Source organism: Helianthus annuus, chromosome 16 (genome assembly GCF_002127325.2).
Source record: "Helianthus annuus cultivar XRQ/B chromosome 16, HanXRQr2.0-SUNRISE, whole genome shotgun sequence".
Classification (NCBI taxonomy): Eukaryota; Viridiplantae; Streptophyta; class Magnoliopsida; order Asterales; family Asteraceae; genus Helianthus; species Helianthus annuus.
The window spans coordinates 20,455,213-20,465,389 of record NC_035448.2 but is presented as its reverse complement, the minus strand read 5'-3'; positions in this window follow the sequence as shown (position 1 = coordinate 20,465,389).

Genomic DNA, 10,177 nt, shown 5'->3' with positions numbered 1-10,177 from the left:
CTTATTGGTGGCCTAGCATGAAAGCCCACATTGCCACTTATGTTGGCAAATGCTTGACCTGTGCAAGAGTCAAGGTTGAATATCAGAAACCAGCTGGCCTACTTCAGCAGCCTAAGATACCGCAATGGAAATGGGAAGAAATTTCCATGGATTTTGTTACAGGCCTACCCAGATCCCAGCGGGGAAATGATACCATATGGGTGATCGTGGATCGACTCACCAAGTCTGCACACTTCCTACCTATAAAGGAAACGGATAAGTTCTCCACTCTAGCAGACGTTTATCTTAAAGAAGTTGTTTCAAGGCACGGGGTGCCCATCTCCATCATTTCGGATCGCGATGCACGATTCACGTCAGAGCTATGGCAAGCGATGCATAAATCTTTCGGCTCACGTTTAGACATGAGCACAGCATATCACCCTCAGACGGATGGGCAATCTGAGCGAATGATTCAAACACTTGAAGACATGCTTAGGGCATGCGTTATTGATTTCGGCAACGGCTGGGAAAAGCACCTCCCTTTGGTGGAGTTCTCGTATAATAATAGTTATCACACCAGCATCCAAGCCGCTCCATTCGAGGCATTATACGGGCGTAAATGCCGGTCACCTCTCTGTTGGGCAGAGGTGGGGGATAGTCAGATCACGGGTCCAGAGATTGTAGTGGACGCCACAGAAAAGATTGCACAGATACGACAACGCATGGCGGCAGCACGCGACCGTCAGAAAGCCTACGCCGACAAGCGTAGAAAGCCTTTGGAATTTTAGGTCGGGGACCGGGTTTTATTGAAAGTCTCACCCTGGAAGGGTGTGGTACGTTTTGGCAAACGGGGCAAACTGAATCCGCGGTATGTCGGACCATTCGAAATCAAAGAAAAGATTGGCAAGGTAGCCTACAGATTGAACCTACCAGCTGAACTCGGTGCAGTTCACAATGTCTTTCATGTGTCGAACTTAAAGAAGTGCCTATCAGATGAAAACCTCATCATTCCTTTCAAAAAACTCACTATCGACGAGCGGTTGCAGTTCGTCGAGGAACCAGTTGAAATCACGGACCGGGATGTGAAGGTCCTCAAAAACAAGAGAATCCCTCTTGTCCGAGTTCGTTGGAACTCCAAACGTGGCCCAGAGTACACCTGGGAACGCGAAGACAGGATGACAGAAAAGTACCCCCAATTGTTCGCGAACAGTACAACCACTACTGAGGCTGAAGCTACTACTTCGGAATTTCGTGACGCAATTCCAGATCAACGGGGGGAGGATGTGACACCCCAGGAAAATCAGTGAACAATACAGTTTACCTAGCTTCCTCAGTGAGTGCATACCAAATTTCGGGACGAAATTTCCAATTAGTTGGGGATAATGTGACAACTCGAACTTTAGACTTACTTTGTGTAACGCTACGTGCATATGTGAACTAAATTATATGATTGGATTTAATGAATGTTTTGTTATTGAGTGCACGATGTAACTTATGTATGCATGTATCAACCCGATCGCACAACACACACCTACACTTGATCGCACAAAGCCATTGGGCTTTACACTTTGTATGCGGACCAATAGGGCAGCCCATGTAAGGGCCGGCCCACCCCTCTATACCGTGTAAACACCTTAGGGACTTGGTTACTTTCTCATTTGTTACACAACACAGAACACACACCAAGAACCCAAGTCTTTTCTCTCTCTCTCTCTCTCTCTCTCGTTTGCTTGGAACCCGACGGCAAGAGCATCCACTATTCGGATCACCCTCTCTTCTTCTCTAATCCGGTTAGTACTTGATATGTTTGTAATTGTTTGTGTGTTGATGTTTTCGAATATGCTTGTTTGATATCCGAGGATTCTTGTTGACATGTTGTTTGTGATAATAGTTGATAATGATCATGTAATCGGCTTGCACATGAATCGGATATATATGAATGTATGATGGATCGGCTGTTATGTATTGTTTGATTGGATATAGTTGGTAATCAAGATCCATGTTAGAATGTATGTATTGTTATGAATGTTAATATTGTTCATATGGTTGATTAGGGTTCATGTGAATTTAATGGAAATTGCTTGTTTTGATCGAAATCCATTGGGTGATTGAAACTGTTAGATGTTAACCGATAAGGTGTAACTTTGGAAACTTGGTTATTGATTGGCTATAGTAACTAATGAGCATGATTTATGGAAACAATATAACTGTTTGGGCATAATATTCGGATGCACAAGTCCAACCGTACAAGGTCTCTTGGTCGCACAAGAGGCCCATTCGCACATGGTGGCCTGATCGCACAAATGCACTACACAAACACATGATACTGCTTAGCTTTTGTATGATCGCACAACACCGAGTGGATCGCACAAGCTGGTGTGGATCGCACAAGGTGTTGGGCCACACACATGTTTAATGTTGTTAAGACTGTTGGGCCGGACAGCCCAAGACTTCTATCGCACAAGCTGTTTGGGTCGGACTACCTTAAATCGCACAACCCAGCTGAATCGTACAAGATCAGCTGGATCGCACAACGTCATTATGTGTTATTTTGGGCCGTAGGTTATAATTGGGCTGACTAATTTAATCGGATCGCACAAAGCTTTATGTTCATTAACTGTTGGGCCGAATGAGTGAATTGGGCTGAGTAATAGGCTAGTCGCACATGTTAAGCTGTTACATTGTTGGGCCGTGCAAGCCCAAGGCCAGTCGCACAAACAGATCTGAATCGCACAAGCCGGGTGATGTTTAATTGTTTGGGCCGAACACATTGGGCTTACTTGTTTAAACCGTACAAGTTGTATGTATTGCTTAACTGTCAAATGTTGCCATGAATTATACGTGATAGTAACGTGTTAACTTATGTGATGCATACGTGTATTACCTTAGTCAAAACCTGACTCGTGTGGTAACCCTGTTAGGACGTGGTTGACCACTGTTAGTTCAAGAACCCTTTCTCTTTGTGTATCTGCCGAGCAAACCAAGGTGAGTTCACACAGCCAAGGCATGGGATTCCCGGGTTGGGAATTGGGTTGGAAATGTTGATATGGAATGATTACTCGTACTTACGCATTCACTAGACTATAGACCATCGTCCTCAGGATAGTCAGGACACGTTACGTAAAGCCTACGTAACCCAGTATTGCCATTTGTCTCCCGGGTCGGGAGGACACGTTACGTAAAGCCTACGTAACCCAATACCTTCTACTGTCTTCCGGGTCGGAAGGACACGCTGCGTAAAGCCTACGTAGCCCCCACGCGTACCACTGTCCTCGGGGAAGGGCACGTCACGTAAAGCCTACGTGACCCAGTACGTATTCCTGTTCTCGGTAAAGAAGAACACATGGTTGGAAGTTAGTCTAGTAAGTACCACTGATGAGAAGCCCTCATTAGTAAGGATAAACGTGGGAAGCCCCCACCAGTAATATAAACACAAGGTTTGGGAAGCCCCCACCTTTAGTACACACTAGTATGGGAAGCCCCCACTAGTTATACTTATGCACTATGTTATGAACTTACTTTCTGTGAACTCGCTCAACTAGTTTGTTGATTATTTGCTGCATGCCTTGCAGGACCTTAGGTATACTTGGAGCTTGCACCAAAGGAGAAGCGGGTCGTTGTGGACAAGAACACGTGAATGCTTATTAAACACTTTTACATTCACACATTGATACTATGTTTTGGGTTTTACATTTAATGCTTCCGCTACATATACAACGTTTGGTTTTGAACATCAGTCGTATCTACTATTATTATTAAATGCTATGTTTGATATGATTGATGGCTTGATCCTGGTCATGTCACGCCTCCAAGCGGTGGTACTCCGCGTGTGGATTTTGGGGGTGTGACAAACTAAACACCAAGTAAACTTAAAATTAGTTAAAATACTTATTTTTAAACTAAAAATATCAGTTTACTTACTGATCTAAATCAGTTTTATAAAAATCACTCGAAAAGCCGATTTTTGACCATTTTAACGTATAGTTTTGCTTTAAACGTTTCTATAATCATCCAAACTCGAAAGGACTTGATATTTTAACACAATACATGTTATTTACTGATTAAAATGATGGTTATAATCAGATTAGTGCAGTTTTTGTATAAGTCACATAAATCATGCGATTTCACGTATTTTACAACTTATAAAGCACCAAGTACAACTTGCAAAGCTAATAAACTTTATGAAAAAGTTTTATACCATTTTAACACTTCAAATAATTATATTTTTAGTGTTTATAATTGATTAAATATCATCTTCATCATACCATACATAAATTGTCATTTCATGAACATTCATCCACATGCATGCTTAAATACAAGCATCCAATGCATTCAAATCACATCATCATCAACATGCATGAACTAAATTATATCTATCATGTATTTAACTTATGTTCAAAGATTCAAGAACATCATCATCTTCATATGATCATCATCTTATCATGTTAACATAAATGTAAGACATTCTTATATTTATGTACATATAATAAAACCCACATGCATGTGTACATATACATATAAGAATTCTCTTTTACATGACCATCCTTAATCATAGAACTTTTTAATAAATCATTCTTTGATCATGAATGCATTAAGTTTTCCATATATCATATCATTAAAATCAACTAACATCAAAACTAAATCTCTAATCCACACACACTAAAATTTTCGGCCATAACAACATACTCACAAGTTCCATTTTATATTTTGTATAAAAACCCATTTATTTTAGTTTTAAGTTTGTGAAATATTCCAAGAATCAAGAGAAACCTTCTAACATCATAAACATTACCAAGAATCAAGAGTATGATTTAAACATAAATTTTATACCTACAAGATTATTGGTGGGTTTTGATAAGATTTGATGTTATGGAGTTTGTTTCCTCATAGAATCGCCTTGGAAACCTTCTTGGTTCTTCAAAACAACTAAGAAACTTCTTGAAATGAGCTTTAATATTCAAGGGATCTTTAAATTTCGAAAATTAAAGGATGAATGTGGGTGTTCGGCCGAAAGAGAGAAGAAGGAGAAAGAGTGAAGTTGTGTGGCATTGGATTTGAGAATTGGAAGTGTATAGAAGGTGCACTAATCATGATTTGTGTTTTCTAGGCCAACACTTGGCAAATAAGAAAGGGAAAGACAAGGAGGTGGGCATGCAAGCTGCCATGTGGCCTCTCTCTCTCTCATCACATACAAACACATGTATACATATATATTAGACTGATCACCAGGTATTTTAACTAGCGTTTTAATCCCGTTTTAAGGTGTTTAAAATTATTTTTAACGCTCTATAAAAATAAACTCACCAAAATATTATTGAAAAATAATTTGTTTGCCTGGACTGGCTACGTTGCCGGTATTTGGCAGTATGCGCGCTGTGCTGCACGGTACGCGCTTAAAATCGAAAAAATAGGGATTTATGCGTTTTTATTTATTTTTATCATTCTAAAGTAATAAACTCATCAAACTTTTACTAAAATGATTATCAATTGCCTTGACAGGCTGTGTTGATAGTATTTTGTCGGTACACGCGCTGCATTGCGCGGTACGCGCTTAAACTCGAAAAATAGAGTTTCTTAGCGTTTTAAATTATTTTTCAACACGGATATGATTAAAATAATTATTATAATCATAACAGACTACTTTTAGGATTTTAACACTGATCGGGTGGTCACCGACGTTCGTTTCGTATTTTAACCGTTACACGATAGGCGTTTATCTTACCGTTGCCAACATAATTTTTACCAAAGTTTAAATTTACCAACTCATTAAATACCATATATAAACATCATAACCAGTCAGATACAGCCTTTACCTATTCACAACACATGTTACAATTGTACGGTACGGCCTGAAAAGCCGGGTGTCACAGTATGAATTTTAGAACTTATAATTTACGAAGTTTTTATATTGTAATGCGCATGCAAAAGATGTTACATTTTTTTATAGCGAGATTTCTATGTAACAATGCATCTGTCACATTTTTTGTGTCAGGTGAGAGAGGAAAGAGAAAAATGTAACTCTTTACACTTTTTGTTAGACTATAACATTTGTCTGAAAGAATATATTTTTTGATTTTTTTAATATCCACCATTGATCACATGAGATGGATGGTAGAGATAAAGTTTTCTAAGTTTTTTCAACTAAGGTTGGTTTTCGATTTGTCGTTTCCCAATACACACACACCAAATTCTTTTATTTTATTTTACCAGTGAAGATGCGAAGATGCCTACTCTTGGGTGGGAAACAATATTAGGGATTTACGTAAAAGAATAGGGTTGTGTATGGTATACAGGAATAAGAGGCGAAATGGAATAAACCATTAAGAGAGAATGAAGAAAAGAGTATTTGGTTGGTCAATGGAAAGGAATCACCCAATACATAACATAAGGCATTCCATTCCCTCAAAATCATTCCATTCGTCCCCCATGTTTTTGTCAACTCATCTCCTCTTGCACCCTTCATTAACAACACCACAACCCACCAATGTCGCCACTACCCGCCACTGTCGCCGCCACCACCACTACTCGTAGCCGCCATCACAACCTACAACCGCAACCACCTACCACCGACGCCCGCCGCCAACCACCACCGCTACCGCCTCCCACCCACCGCCGTTAACGACACCACCGCCACTGTCACCCATCGCCTCCACTACCCACCCGTCATCGCCACTCGCTGTCGCTACCACCACCCATCGCCGCCACCTATCTCCACCAATAATAACCGCCACCGACCACCACCTACCACCGTCACCACTCATCAACGATTTTGTTCTTTCGTCTTTTCTTGCCTACTAAACAATACACTCTAATAATTAATTTCATTCCCTCATAGTAACCAAACAAGACATGGAATGGTAATGATCCATTACATTCCCTCGTCCATTCCATTATCTTGGACATTCCATTCGTTCGTCCATTCCATTACCCCATACCAAACGGACCCTATGTTTTAGTTAGAGGAAGAAAGACGAGATAATTTAGGAAATGGTGTGAAAATTAGTTTTTAACCATTATTAAACCTCTCCGCGTTATGACGAGGGACATAAAACCCTTCCAAATAGCACCAACATCAGACCACCGCCCACGGCCATCAACACTGAAGTTGCGGCGTATTAATGCGAAGAAATTAGACCGAAACATAAAAAAAAAAAAAAAAAATACTAAGTCGATCTAGGATTCGCGCAGTACGACGATTCCATCAAACAGGAAAAATTAGACCTAAAAATGTTGAACCACACATGCACGTTGCGTCGTGTTAACTCGCAAAATTTTGAACGAAATGTAAAATGAAACATAAAAACGTTGAACCCACACGCACGTTACGCCGTGTTAACTTTCAAAATTTAGAACGAAACGTAAAACGAAAATTTGTGAAAAATTAAGAGTATAGGGGACCAAAGTTAAAATTAAAAAAGATGTGTGGCTAAATTCGAAGAGAAAAAAAAAGTTTTACGTTAAAAGTAAAATATTAAATTTTGTGAGATTGAATTAAAAAAGATGTAAAGTTTTGAGTTAAAAATAAGTAATTATTTTTTAAACACGCTAAGCATGTAATACAACACTGTTATGCATAGAAAAGTTGCAATTAATACCGTGTAAATTCGATTTGATTAAAACAACGTAATTTTGATGAATTTCTCAAAACATAAGAACCTTATATTCAATTTCTTCGTATACACATAAGTAGGAAGGAAATACCTTTTTTTTTTAAGTTAAAAATATCTCTTTATGTGGGTCTAAGTGGGTGGGTAACCAACATTTATTATCTATTAACTAGTTTTAAAGAAATTTGCGGTATTGCGACGAATTTCTTTTGTTATTTAGTCTGTGTTTATATGTGTTTTGAAATCACTACGAGCGTGTTACGAACGAAACTGCTGACAAGAATAAAAAGAAAATGTAGAAAAAAACACTAAAATATAACCGAAAGAAAATCAACAAAAAAAGTTGTATGGTAACGATGTTGTTCGTATGAAACCCGTGGTCAGAGATGAGCAAATTGTTCTGGGTATCGGTACCAAATTTGCTGAACCGAACGATCTTAAGTACCAATTCGGTATTGACTTTTGGCGTTCCTGGTACCGGTTCACTACCGTTTTTTACCTTCATATACCGGTACCGTAACCGGTATTTTTGGTATCGGTACCGATTCTGTATCGGTTGGCACCGAGCTCATCCCTACCCCTAAAACTAAAAAAAGAAAAAAACTAAAAGTTGAAGAAAATCAACAAAAAAAGTTGTACGATACTGTTGTTCGTACGGTAACCGTGATCAGGGATGAGCAAATGGTACCAGGTAGCAGTACTGAATTTCCCGAACCAAAAGATTTCCAATATCAATTCAGCACCAACTTTTGGCGTTTTCTGTATTAGTGCCGGTTTTACCTTCATGTACTGATAACGAACAGGACCGTACCTGTATTTTCGATACCAGTACTGGTTCGATACCGGATGACACCAAACTTATCCCAGCCTCTGATATTAAAAAATGAATACAGTTAAAAAGTAAAGAAAATAACTATTAAAATAATAAAAGTATTAAAAAAACTATATATTATTATAGTATTAAAATCACTGTTTATTTCAATTCATTTTTTAATATATAGTATCAATAATAATAATAATAATAATAATAATAATAATAATAATAATAATAATAATAATAATAATAACAATAATAATAATAATAATAATAATAATTGAATTTATACAAGCTCGTTCTATTATAAACTGTAAAGTGTAAAACGTAGCATTCTCGTATTTATTTATCGTTCCAAAATCTTCATACCAAACACCAAAAGTCAAAACACGCCCTTGACCAATGTTTGAAACTTTAGGTATGGTCGTATACAATTTTCTTGACTTTTTAACCGTGGAAACTTCTTTGTAAAAAAAATCTTGGACGTGTTATAGAAATTTGAGGGCATTTTCTTGGAGACTATTATATGGAAAATACGGATTTAAAAAAAAGTTTTGAACACCTGGATTTGTGAGGAGGAAATTTTGGGTTCAAGTCCCACAGACGATAAGGATTAAAAAAAAATTGCTGTTAAAAAAGAAAAACGTTTTAAGTTATCACTTTTGGGGCAAATTCTTGAGAGAAAATGAGAACCGTTTGTTCTCCAACTACCTAAGATTATATGTAGTGGTATACATGAATAATGCCCCCACCTATGGGCATTGTGCGACATGTGTCATCCCAGTCAGCAAAGAGGCATTATGGGGCGTTTTTCACAGATGAGCGTAGTAAGATAATGTCCAATAATGCCCCATCAATGATTACCCAATTATTATTTTCTTGTTTTTTTTTTAATTTAAAACTAATGATATTTGATTTGGAATGATCTCATTGGCCAAACAATTTGAAGAAAGGCGTTGATAAAAGCATGCCTTGGAGGATTTTTTTTTTTTTTTTTTTTTTGAAAAAAACACCCTCAGGGGCGGTCCTTGGGCGTTGTGGGGCGTGTTTTTGAGAAAAACGCCCAAAAACCCCACCATGAGTGGTCTAAGCTTCAATGGATGGAAAGGTACTCAATTTTTAGCTTGTATTTTCCAAATATATTACTCAAGAGTCAAGTCTCAAGCTAGAGTTTAAAAAAAAATCAGCTTGGGTGCTTTTAGAAACAAAGTACTCAATTTCTAGCGATGTTGAAACGGCTTTAATGGCAGCAAAACCACTGGATCAGGCTCTTGAAAATGTTACCATTGATAAATCGAATACGGTAACAACATAAATTTTCTTTATATCCTATAAATTTTCATCCATACCAACAATGCAACATAGAGGTGTAGAAAACTGGTTTTTGACAAAACTAAAGCAGTTTCAAAACCGAACCGGGTATTCTTTGGGCTAAACCGGTTTGGTCCAAAGCGGTTCGATATAGAAACCGGTTTAAAGGCTGAAATATTAGAACCCATAGGAAACGGTTAGGGTCAGGCCCAAAACTAGTTCGGGCCCAACGGCCAAACCTATTTACAAACTGGTTTTCTATTTAACCATTTAATGTAAACCAAATACAGATAACTAAAAATACTTCTTTGTTATTGTTTAAAAACTTAGCAAAATACAAAATTCTTTGAAAAAAATTTACAAGTGGTAATATCTTACTCGTTGCCACCTGAACCCGAGCTAATTGAGCGTAAATAATCATCAGTGCGGCTTCATCGTCAGTCATTGGGTTTGTCAGTCATTGGGT